This window comes from Piliocolobus tephrosceles, chromosome 16 (assembly GCF_002776525.5).
Source record: "Piliocolobus tephrosceles isolate RC106 chromosome 16, ASM277652v3, whole genome shotgun sequence".
NCBI lineage: Eukaryota > Metazoa > Chordata > Mammalia > Primates > Cercopithecidae > Piliocolobus > Piliocolobus tephrosceles.
Window position 1 is genome coordinate 2,358,807 of NC_045449.1, and position 11,761 is coordinate 2,370,567.

Genomic DNA, 11,761 nt, shown 5'->3' on the forward strand with positions numbered 1-11,761 from the left:
TCTTGAACTGCCGACCTCAGGTGATCCGCCCACCTGGGCTTCCCAAAGTACTTGAATTATAGGCGTGAGCCACCACGCCCAGACTTTAAAATTTTTATTTGTGTAAAAACTTCTATGCTAGTTTGAGGCTTAAACGAGATAATACATATAAATTGTTAACATATTATTGGTACATTATCAATAAGACTTGCCTTATTGGAAATGTTTAATAAGCATCAGCAATGTCGGCCAGGCACAGTGACTCACACCTATAATGCCAGTACTCTGGGAGGCTGAGGCAGGAGGATTGCTTGAGTCCAGGAGTTTGGAACCAGCCTGGGCAACATAGGGAGACCCTGTTTCTACAAAAAAATTTAAAATTAGCAGGACGTGGTGGTGCACACCTGTAGTCTCAGCTACTCAGGACACTGAGGCAAGAGGATCGCTTGAGTCCGGAAGGTTGAGGCTGCAGTGATCCAACATTGTGCCACTATGCTCCAGTCTAGGCAACTGAATGAGACCCTCTCTCAAAACAGAACAAAACAAAAACAAACAAATAGACAAAGATATATCAGCCATGATTATTAGTTGTGTGATCTTTCTGGTCCTCAGTTTTTTTTATCTGTAAGGTGGGGATAACTTCCTTGGCCTACTTCACAGGCATGTATTGAGAATCAAATGAAATAAATAATTCAAATAAAATAGAAATAATTAGATGAATAACATATCACCACTTCATGGCAGAGGTGGCGGTCAAAATGATGATAAGCATAGTTCTTAGTTCCTTCCAGCCTCCATATTGGTATCCACTCCAGTGACTAATCGAAAGCCAGCTCTTCCATGATTATTAATCAAAAAAGCAGTTATCCACATGTACTATATTATTGTAAGGTGTTAATAGGGAAACTGAATGCAGAGGATATTAAACTTTCTGTACTTACTAGCTTTGCCATTTTTCTGTAAATATAAAACTGTTTACCGAAAAAAATAATTTTACTAAAAAAAATTTGATGTAAAAAAAAAAAGAATGTCATTGTCAAACTTTAGCAGGATTCTCTGGAAGGCTTTTTTTTTTTTTTTTTTTGAGACGGAGTCTCGCTCTGTCGCCCAGGCTGGAGTGCAGTGGCGGGATCTCAGCTCACTGCAAGCTCCGCCTCCCGGGTTCACGCCATTCTCCTGCCTCAGCCTCCGGAGTAGCTGGGACTACAGGCGCCTGCCACCTCGCCCGGCTAGATTTTTGTACTTTTTTAGTAGAGACGGGGTTTCACCGTGTTAGCCAGAATGGTCTCGATCTCCTGACCTCGTGATCCGCCCGTCTCGGCCTCCCAAAGTGCTGGGATTACAGGCTTGAGCCACCGCGCCCGGCCATGGAAGGCTTATTAAATAGACTTTGCTGGGTCCCAGCCCCAGAGTTGCTGATTCAGTAAGTCTAGGGTGGAGCTAGAGAACTTGCATTTCTTTTTTCTTTTTTTCTTTTTTTTTTGAGACAGAGTCTTGGTCTGTTGCCCAGGCTGGAATGCAGTGGTACAATCTTGGCTCACTGCAGCCTCCGCCACCTGGGTTCAGGCGATTCTTCTGCCTCAGTCTCCTGAGTAGCTGGGATTACAGGCATGTGCCACCATACCCGGCTAATTTAACATTTTTAGTAGAGATGGGGTTTCTCCATGTTGGCCAGGCTGGTCTCAATCTCCTGACCTTGTGATCCACCCGCCTCGGCCACCCAAAGTACTGGGATTACGGGCATGAGCCACTGTGCCCTGCCGAGAAGTTGCATTTCTAACAAGCAGTGCTGAGGCTGCTGATCTGAGGATGACACTTTGAGAACTGCTGACTTAAAATGTAAAGCAGTACGTGGGTTTCCTGCCTTTCCTACGAACAAAGGCTCCTATTCATCACGCTCTGCCATTTCTTGGTTCGTTCTGTCCATGACATCACCCAACATTTACCACGAGGCAAGAAGAAGGAGACAGCTGATGACTGACTGAGCAGGATGATACTAAACTGGGCCTGCAGAATCCCTTTTACTCTGCTTTTCTCCAGCCTCTTCAAAGCATTAAGCCATGGATCCAAACCATGCTTAAAATAACACACAAATACATATTTAAATATGTATATGTTAAATATATAATACGTATAAATTTGATGCATACATTTCATTACAGGTTGAGCATCCCAAATCCCAAAATCTGAAACCCGAAATGTTTCAAAATCTAAAAATTTTGAGCACCAACATGACACTCAAGGAAAATGCTCATTGGAACATTTCAGATTTTGAATTTTTGGATTTGGGATGTTCAACACATAAGTATTATGCAAATATTCCAAAATCTGAAAAAGAAATCTGAAATCTGAAACACTTCTGGTTGCAAACATTGCAGATAAGGGAATACTCAACCTGCAGAAAGAAATACATGGGCTGGGCACGGTGGCTCATGCCTGTAATCCCAGCACTTTGGGAGGCTGAGGCAGGAGGACTGCTTAAGGCCAGGAGTTTTAGATCAGCCTGCACAACATGGCAAGACCATGTCTCTGCAAAAAAATTACAAAAATAAGCCGAGTATGGTGGTGGGTGCCTATAGTCCCAGCTACCCAGGAGGCTGAGGTGGGAGGATCACTTGAGCCCATGTTGTCAAGGCTGAAGTGAGCCGTGTTCATGCCTCTGCCCTCCAGCCTGGCTGACAGATCTCAGGCTGTCTCAAAAATAAGTAAACAAATAAATACATACATGCATGCATACATACATGTTCATAGAGGAAAATTAGAAAAAAAAGGAAAAAAATTACAGCTTCCCAAAGACAACCACTTAACATTTTGTCTGTTTTATCTATTGACTTCCCAAATTTTATTTCAACTATGTTTTGAGGGTTTTCTTTTAAACGTTGCTTTTGCTTCTTTTGTTTTGTGGTTTTCTTGTTTGTTTGTTGTTGTTGTTTTGAGACAGAGTCTCGCTCTGTCACCCAGGCTGGAGCATAGGAGGGGTACCATCTTGGCTCACTGCAAGCTCCGCCTCCCAGGTCCCAGTTCAAGCAATTCTCCTGCCTCAGCCTCCCAAGTAGCTAGGATTACAGGCGTGTGCTACCATGCCTGGCTAATTTTTGTATTTTTAGTAGAGACGGGGTTTCACCATGTTGGCCAGGCCGGTCTCGAGCTCCTGACCTCAGGTGATGCACCTGCCTCAGCCTCCCAAAGTGCTGGGATTACAGGCATGAGCCATTGCGCTTGGCCCAGGTAAACTGCCTTAATCAGACTCTGCTGTTCTCAAGTCTTCACCTCTGTGTTGCTGAGGGAGTTACATAAATGTCACCAAAGAGCCAATGGGGAGGGGACATGCTTCTTGATCTTGGTCGGCCTTGTTCCATGGTGGTCTCCTGTTCCAGGTGTACCAGATAAGTCATCTCTGTCTGTCTCAGGCAGAGGGTAAAAGAGGGTAGGACAGCAGCATTGAGGGAATGTATGAGTGGGAGGCAGGAAGGGTCTGCACTGAGTGTGGATAACCTGCTGTGTGGCCACATCCTCATCCATTCATGTGGCATTCTCTTATCACAGCCATGAGATCCCCCCTCTCTAAAGGAGTAGAGTATTGAAGCTGGAAGAATCCATTTCTTTTTGTTTTTGTTTTGAGACAGAGTCTTGCCCTGTCGCCCAGGCTAGAGTGCCGTGGCATGATCTTGGCTCACTGCAACCTCTGCCTCCTGGGTTCAAGTGATCCTCCTGCCTCAGCCTCCCAAGTAGCTGGGATTACAGGCACCTGCCACCGTGCCCCACTAATTTTTTTTGTTTGTTTTTTTGAGACGGAGTCTCGCTCTGTCGCCCAGGCTGGAGTGCAGCGGCCGGATCTCAGCTCACTGCAAGCTCCACCTCCCGAGTTCACGCCATTCTCCTGCCTCAGCCTCCTGAGTAGCTGGGAACTACAGGCGCCCGCCACCTTGCCCGGCTAGTTTTTTGTATTTTTTAGTAGAGACGGGGTTTCACCGTGTTAGCCAGGATGGTCTCGATTTCCTGACCTCTTGATCCGCCCGTCTCGGCCTCTCAAAGTGCTGGGATTACAGGCTTGAGCTACCGTGCCCGGCAATTTTTGTATTTTTAGTAGAGACGGGGTTTCACCGTGTTAGCCAGGATGGTCTCGATCTCTTGACCTCGTGATCCACCTTCCACGGCCTCCCAAAGTGCTGGGATTACAGGCATGAGCCACCGCGCCCGGCCGAGAATCTGTTTCTGATCCCAAGCCTAGACATGCCAAGCTACCATTTCTACTCCATAGTGACCATGCCACTGTGGTAGGAGATTTGCCTCTGGGGCTTGCTGCCCTCCTGGGGCTTGCCCAGGAATCAAGATCTTTTCAATAGCCAATTAAAAGGGGTTTATTGAACTTCAGATGAGGCTGGGTGCACAGTTCCTGCTCTTTTGCTTCCTCTTTCAGTGCCCTACCTGTCTTTCCTCTCTAATAAAATCTTATCTGGAGCAGAGGTGGGGAGAATTGTGTCCAGCTATCATACCTCTTCCTGAGTCTTTTGGTTTCACTCTTTTTTTTTTTGAGAAGGAGTCTTGCTCTGTCGCCCAGGCTGGAGTGCAATGGCTGGATCTCAGCTCACTGCAAGCTCCGCCTCCCGGGTTCACGCCATTCTCCTGCCTCAGCCTCCCAAGTAGCTTGGGACTACAGGCGCCCGCCACCTCGCCCGGCTAGTTTTTTTGTATTTTTTAATAGAGACGGGGTTTCACCGTGTTAGCCAGGATGGTCTCGATCTCCTGACCTCGTGATCCACCCGTCTCGGCCTCCCAAAGTGCTGGGATTACAGGCTTGAGCCACCGCGCCCGGCCGGTTTCACTCTTGAATGCGCAGCTTGTGTGTTTAAAAGCCAAGATGTTGTTGACTTTTTTCTCTGGTTCTATCCTAGAAGGGATGGTGGCCTTGGATTCAGAGGGATTTTGAGAAAGGGAAAGAAGAAACTCGTTATCATCTTAAATTATTATTCTGCCTCATAAATAATGCTGCAAAAATATCTGGGCACATGTCACCAGTGAACTTTGGCAGTCAGGGTGGGGCAGATAGCTGTGTATGAGCCAAGACCTGATGTCATTGAGGAAGGTAAGGTGAAGGTGGGGAGGCTGATGATAGAGACAGCAGCATAGGCAGGTGGTTCACCCTGTGAAAAAGGAGAAGGGTGCGGACTGTGGGTGTCTGAACAACAGTGGTTTGTACTGTCTACGGAGCTGCAAGTTGTTGCCCACCCCTCCTCCCTCAGTAAGACAGTTGGGACACAGACTCAGACAATTAAGGCCGCCCTTTCCAATCCACCCGATACAGTGACGATTGTCCAAAGCAATCGGCTTGCTCAGACAGCCAGAAAAAAAATCTACTAGTCTATCAGCATAAACTTTTTTTGTGTGTGTGTGTTTTTTTGAGACAGAGTTTCACCCTTGTTGCCCATGGAGTGCAGTAGCGCCATCTCAGCTCACTGCAACCTCTGCCTCCTAGGTTCAAGTGATTCTCCTGCCTCAGCCTCCCCAAGTAGCTGGGATTACAGTCGTGAGCCACCATGCTTGGCTAATTTTGTAATTTTTTTAGTAGAGACGGTTTCACCATGTTGGTCAGGCTGGTCTCGAACTACTGACCTCAAGCAATCCACCTGCTTTAGCCTCCCAAAGGGCTGGGATTAACAGGTGTGAGCCACCGCACCTTTGTAAACTATTTATGTGTATGTAATCACATGAAGAGTGATTACAATTTGCAGTGAGCCTCAGCATAAACTCTTTATGTGTATGTAATCTGGATATTTTCTTTAAAATTTTTCCCATTAGTAGAATTGCTGAGCCAAACGATAAAACTTATGCAATTATGATGTTAAAAAAGAAAGGTCAATGGCTCATACCTATATTCCCAGCACTTTGAGAGGCCGAGGTGGGCGGATTACAAGGTCAGGAGATTGAGACCATCCTGGCTAACATAGTGAAACTCCATCTCTACTAAATATATATATATGCATATATATATGTGTATACATATATATATATTTTGTGTGTGAGATGGAGTCTCGCTCTGTCACCCAGGCTGGAGTGCAGTGGCGCAATTTTGGCTCACTGCAAGCTCCGCCTCCCGGGTTCACACCATTCTCCTGCCTCAGCCTCCTGAGTAGCTGGGACTACAGGCGTCCACCACCACACCCGGCTAATTTTTTGTATTTTTAGTACAGACGGGGGTTTCACCGTGTTGACCAGGATGGTCTCGATCTCCTGACCTCACGATCCTCCCACCTCGGCCTCCCAAAGTGCTGGGATTACTGGCGTGAGCCACTGCACCTGGCCTACTAAAAATACATTTTAAAAAATTAGCCTGGCGCAGTGGCGGGCGCCTATAGTCCCAGCTGCTCGGGAAGCTGAGGCAGGAGAATGCTGTGAACCCGGGAGGTGGAGCTTGCAGTGAGCCGAGATGGCGCCACTGCACTCCAGCCTGGGCGACAGAGCGAGACTCCATCTCAAAAAAAAAAAAAAAAAAAAAAAAGTGAGGCTCGCCCTCGTGACACGTCTCTTAAGTGGCTCAGCCTGGAAAATCCTCTAGGAGAGTTGCCCTTGACGACAGACAGACTCAGAGGTCACAGGTCCTGTGGGGTGTGGGGCCTGGTATGGATGAGGCTGTCAGCCAAAGTGGTACTTCTGAGGCACCTAACAATAGATCACACAAAGTCCACTGCCAAGTAGTCACTTGGGCTGGGCCGGTAAAAGGCCCTGATCAGCAGCTGGGAAAAGCTACTCTTCAACCCTTGGACTCCAGCCGTGGCAGGACTCAGCAGAACTCAAGGTCCTGCTCATGAGGCTGGCTTTGGGTCTCACGTGTGCCAGTTCCTGCCCTGAAGCCTTAAGTTTGAGAGTAAGACGGGAACAAATGGCCAGGAAGACGCCTATGAATTCAGGAAACGCCCAAAGGTCTCAGGAGCAGCCCCTTCATTAACTGAGAGCTTTTACTTTCCTTTCTGATTTACTCCCCCAGAAAAATGTTAGGGCTGACACCTTCTTGGTGACTTTGGGTCATGTGGTCAAACAGGATCTCAGAGCTGGAAAGGCCATTAGAGATCATCTGTCCTGGCGGGTGCAGGGACTTACGCCTATAATCCGGGACTTTGGGAGGCTGAAGCGGGTGGATCACTTGAGGCCAGGAGTTTGAGACCAGCCTGGCCAACTTGGTGAAACCCCATCTCTACTAAAAATAGAAAAATTAGTCGGGTGTGGTGGCAGGTGCCTGTAATCCCAACTACTCCGGAGGCTGAGGCAGGAGAATCATTTGAACCTGGAGGCAGAGGTTGCAGTTAGCCAAAGTCATGCCATTGCACTCCAGCCTGGGCAACAGGGCGAGACTCCGTCTCCAAAATAAAATAGGCCAGGCATGGTGGCTCACTCCTGTAATCCTAGCACTCTGGGAGGCTGAGGCAGGTGGATCACAAGGTCAGGAGATCGAGACCATCCTGGCTAACAGTGAAACCTGTCTCTCCTAAAAATACAAAAATAAAATTAGCCGGGTGTGGTGGCAGGTGCCTGTAGTCCCAGCTACTCGGGAGGCTGAGGTGGGAGAAGGGCATGAACCTGGGAGGTGGAGCTTGCAGAGAGCCGAGATCACGCCACTGCAGTCCTGCCTGGGCGGCAGAGCGAGACTGTACACATGCAGTCGCAGGTACTCAGGAGGCTGAGGCAGGAGGAATGCTTGAGCCCAGGAGTTCAAGGTTACAGTGAGCTATAGTCACACCACTGCGCTCCAGCCTGGGCGACAGAATGAGATGCTGTCTCTAAAAAACAAACATAAAATAAAATCAGGACTGTCTTCTTTGCAGACAGTTTGAAATTCTGAAAGAGGCCGGGAGCAGTAGCTCATGCCTGTAATCCCAGCACTTTGGAAGGCGGCGGGCGGATCACCTGAGGTCTGGGGCTCGAGACCAGCCTGGCTAACATGGTGAAACCCCGTTTCTACTAAAAGTACAAAAAATTAGTCAGGCGTGGTGACATGCACCTATAATCCCAGCTACTGGAGAGGCTGAGGCAGGAGAATCGCTTGAATCTGGGAGGCGGAGGTTGCAGTGAGCCAAGATCGTGCCACTGCGCTCCAGCTTGGGCAATAAGAGCGAAACTCTGTCTCAAAAAAAAAAAGAAATTCTGAAAGATAGCTGTTGAAAAATTGGCTCATCTGGATCACTGAGACCTGACAATTGCCAAATCTTAGAGCAGAAAATGACATCGAATCATAGTGTTCTGCCCCTGGCTTCTAGGTTAGTAAATATCCCAGCAGTCCAAGATAAATGGCTATCCCTGCCCTTCTTGGCTGTCTCCAGGGATATGCTATCATGTCCTTTCACATATTCTGTAAAGATTTACACACCAAGCAAGAACAGGAGATGGAGTATACTAGTTTTAAGGGAGGAGACCACCCCTCATATTGTCTTATGCCCAATTTCTGCCTCCAAAGAAAGAAGAAGTAAAAACTAAAAGGCAGAAATGAAATCCACAGGCAGACAGCCCGGTGCCACGCCCTGGGCCTGGTTAAAGATCCACCCCTGACCTAATCGGTTGTTATCTATAGATTACAGACATTGTATAGAAAAGCACTGTGAAAATCCCCGTCCTGTTCTGTTCCGTTCTAATTACCGGTGCATGCAGTCCCCAGTCACGTACCCCCTGCTTGCTCAATCGATCACAACCCTCTCATGCAGACCCCTTAGAGTTGTGAGCCCTTAAAAGGGACAGGAACTGCTCACTCGGGGAGCTCGGTTGTTGGATACGTGAGTCTTGCCGAAGCTCCCAGCCGAATGAAGCCCTTCCTTCTTTAACTCGGTGTCTGAGGGGTTTTGTCTGTGGTTTGTCCTGCTACAGTTTATTTATTTATTTTTCAGACAGAGTCTCGCGCCGTTGCTTAGGCTGGAGTGCAGTGGTGCAATCTCAGCTCGCTGCAACCACCACGTCCCAGGTTCAAGCGATTTTCATGTCTCAGCCTCCCGAGTAGCTGGGATTACAGGCATGTGCCACCATGCCCTGCTAATTTTTTTTTTTCTTTTTCTTTTTCTATTTTTTTATGAGACGGAGTTTCGCTCTGTCGCTCAGGCTGGAGTGCAGTGGTGCAATCTCTGCGCACTGGAACCTCCTCCTCCTGGGTTCAAGCGATTCTCCTGCCTCAGCCTCCTGAGTAGCTGGGATTACAGGTGCCCGCCACCATGTCTGGCTAACTTTTGTATTTTAGTAGAGACAGGCTTTCACCATGTTGGCCAGGCTGGTCTCAAACTCCTGACCTCAAGTCACCCACCCGTCTCGGCCTCCCCGAATCCTGGGATTACAGGCAGGAGATGGAATATACTAGTTACTCAGGGTGGGTACCTGTGCCCTCCCCTGGGACTGGGGCCTGGCGTCAGCCACGCCCAATCATATGCATTGCAAGTAGGAGATGTGGCTCCTCAAAGGAAAACCTTCTATTATTAGAAGAAAGGGCTACAGAGAGCAGGAAGGGCAAAAATAGCTCTGCGCATCACAGAGACCATGAGATTTCCTAGAGGTGACCAGCCTCTGCTGGATAGCGTGGAGTGAGCCTCAGCAGCTATTCCAGCGGGCCTTCCTGTGCTGTGGAAGCTGGAAGGAGAAAGCTGTACTTCCCGGATTGCATGCAGCTCAGATTCTGGGCGCAACCTGGGTCCTAGGTTGCTACTTATTAATAAATGCATTTCTTTGAGATTTGAAAAGTGGAAGTGGGCCAGGCATGGTGGCTCACGCCTGTAATCCCAGCACTTTGGCAGGCCGAGGTGGGTGGATCACCTGAGGTCTGGAGTTCAAGACCAGCCTGGTCAACATGGTGAAACTCCATCTCTACTAAAAATACTTTAAAAAATGCAGACTTAGTCGGGTGTGGTGGCAGACACCTGTAATTCTAGCTACTCAGGAGGTGGAGGCAGGAGAATCGCTTGAACCCCAGAGGGGGCGGATGTTGCAGTGAGCTGAGATCGCACCATTGCAGTGCAGCCTGGCCAACAAGAGTGAAACTCTGTCTCAAAATAAGTAAATAATTAATTAATAATAAATAAATAACTTCATGAAGCTAGTGACTACCGTAGTGAACTCTGTGACTCTAGACACTTCTTCCCTTGCAGGCTGTGGGTCTTCAACGTCTTTAATTCCTACCACTGCCTCCCGGCAAAGCGTTTGATTGCTCTGTTTTTTCAAAAGCATTTTCTCTCCTGTGCTTTCTTAACTGCGTCCTGGGGCAGGCGGCACTTTTGCTATTCATCAGCGTATGAGGTCCAACAAGCTATTTTCCTGCACAGGGGAATCTTCCTGCTGCTCTTCCGGGATCAGGAATGCGGCACCCCGGAGCCTGGTTTTCAAAATAGCATCCCCCCCACCCCGCTTCCTCCACGCTCTGCCCTCTTTGATATATACTGATGTGTAGAAAAAGACCAAGAAGATATCTACCAAAATGTCAATGGTTATGTGTGGGTAGAAAACTTATATATCACCTTTATTTTTCTTTCTTGTGCCTTTTTAGTTTTTCTACAATGAACTAGTTGGGCTTTTGAAAGGTATAAAAATAGTTATAAAACAATTCTCTTTTGTGTTCCCAGGAGGACAGCAAAGGAAAGTTTCAGAAAGGGAACCTTGCGGCCGCCTGGAGAGCAGCCTGTCCCGGTGGGGTGAGGGGCTGCAGAGGGGCCCGCGAGGAAAACACAGAACTGAGGGACTAGCCGACATGTTTGACTATGCAAAAAATTGGATTAGGATGGGTTTACAGAGTCGCTGGAGAGTGTGGGAAGACTCACAGGTTCCAACAAAGCTGAGCACATGAAAAAAACCAAGACGTTCACTCCAGGGAAAACAAAAGAGAAATACATGTACTTGTCACTGGTATCTACATAGCCATCATAAGGAAGACACTAAATACGGCTTTAGCCAAAACTGTATTAAAAGAAGTTGAGAAGGGCCGGGCTCAGTGGCTCACGCTTGTAATCCCAGCACTTTGGGAGGCCCAGGCGGGCAGATCACCTGAGGTCGGGAGTTCGAGACCAGCCTGGCCAACATGGATAAACGCCGTCTCTACTAAAAAGGCAAAATTAGTTGGGCGTGGTGGTGTATGCCTGTAATCCCAGCTAGTCAGGAGGCTGAGGCAGGAGAATCGCTTTATTTGGGAGGCGGAGGTTGCAGTGAGCCAAGAGTGCATCACTGCACTCCAGCCTGGGCAACAAGAGCAAAACTCAGTCTCAAAAAAAAAAAAAAAAAAGACGTTGAGAATAGGCAGAGGTGAAGTAAGACAGTTAAATCCTCCAAGTTCATAAATCCTTAAGTTCCTCCAAGGAAGCCCATGGGTGATATCTGCAATTGAAATGTTAAGAAATGCTGATATAAGCTTGTTATTGGAGATATGGTGATAAATACCAGAAAAAAATAGCTAAAAAGGAGTTCAAAGTGGTTGGATCTGAGAAGCAGGACTTGGGTAGGGAGTTGGGGAGCAGAAGGCGGCTGCTTTAAGGAAACTTTAAACCTTTTCCTTCTAGCGGACTCTTAAAAAACTCTGTTCCTATATTATTTTATTAAAGGTAAAAAATTTTCAGGCTGGGTGCGGTGGCTCATTCCTGTAATACCAGCACTCTGGGAGGCTGAGGCAGGCAGATCACCTGAGGTCAGGAGTTCAAGACCAGCCTGGCCATGGTGAAATCCCGTCTCTAATAAAAATACAAAAAATTAGCTGGGGGTGGCAGTGCACGCCTGTAATCCCAGCTACTCGGGAGGCTGAGGCAGGAGAATTGCTTGAACCCGGGAAGCG